Genomic DNA, 726 nt, shown 5'->3' with positions numbered 1-726 from the left:
TAAATAGGCTATCTTTAGTAAATATTAAAGGAGGTTAGGTAATGATATTACGAAATAATATTAATAGGAAAAATTGAAACTATAAAGTATTTAAAAAAATAGTTAAAGAAAACTATAGTATAAAAATTAAATATATATAAAGCTAGGTAATAGGGCGATATTAATAATAGAAATTTATAGATTAAAGTTCGGAGGATATATAGGTATTATAAAGACTATAGAAAAGATTAAATAGTACTTTAATTAATTAAGGATTAAAAATAACGTTAAGGAAGCTATTTAATTATATTATATATACGAGAAAACGAAGGTTATAAAGTATAAACTATATAGATTTCTGGAATTACTATTAATAATAAAACGACTATAGAGTTTAATCATAATAAACTTTATTATTAAATTACTAAAATTAAAAAATACGGTAACCGGCGTTAAGTATAATAATATATTAATAATAATTAATAAGTTTATTAAATAAATATATTTTTTACTTTATAAAAAAATTTAGTCGGTAAAGTAATTAACGGATATAGTACTATAGTATATTATATTAATATATATATAGTTAAAAAAGTTTATTATAAACCGCGATACTAAATTCGTATCGAAGTTTTAAAGAGCGTTAATAACGAGGCTCGGGGTAATAAGTAAAGTATTATCGGTTTACTACCCTTAAATAAATAGTCAAACGGAATAGCTTAATTAAATCGTAGAATAGTATTACGG

This window comes from Podospora anserina, chromosome 2 (assembly GCF_000226545.1).
Source record: "Podospora anserina S mat+ genomic DNA chromosome 2, supercontig 1".
Taxonomy (NCBI): Eukaryota; Fungi; Ascomycota; class Sordariomycetes; order Sordariales; family Podosporaceae; genus Podospora; species Podospora anserina.
Note: the sequence above shows the minus strand (reverse complement) of the source record.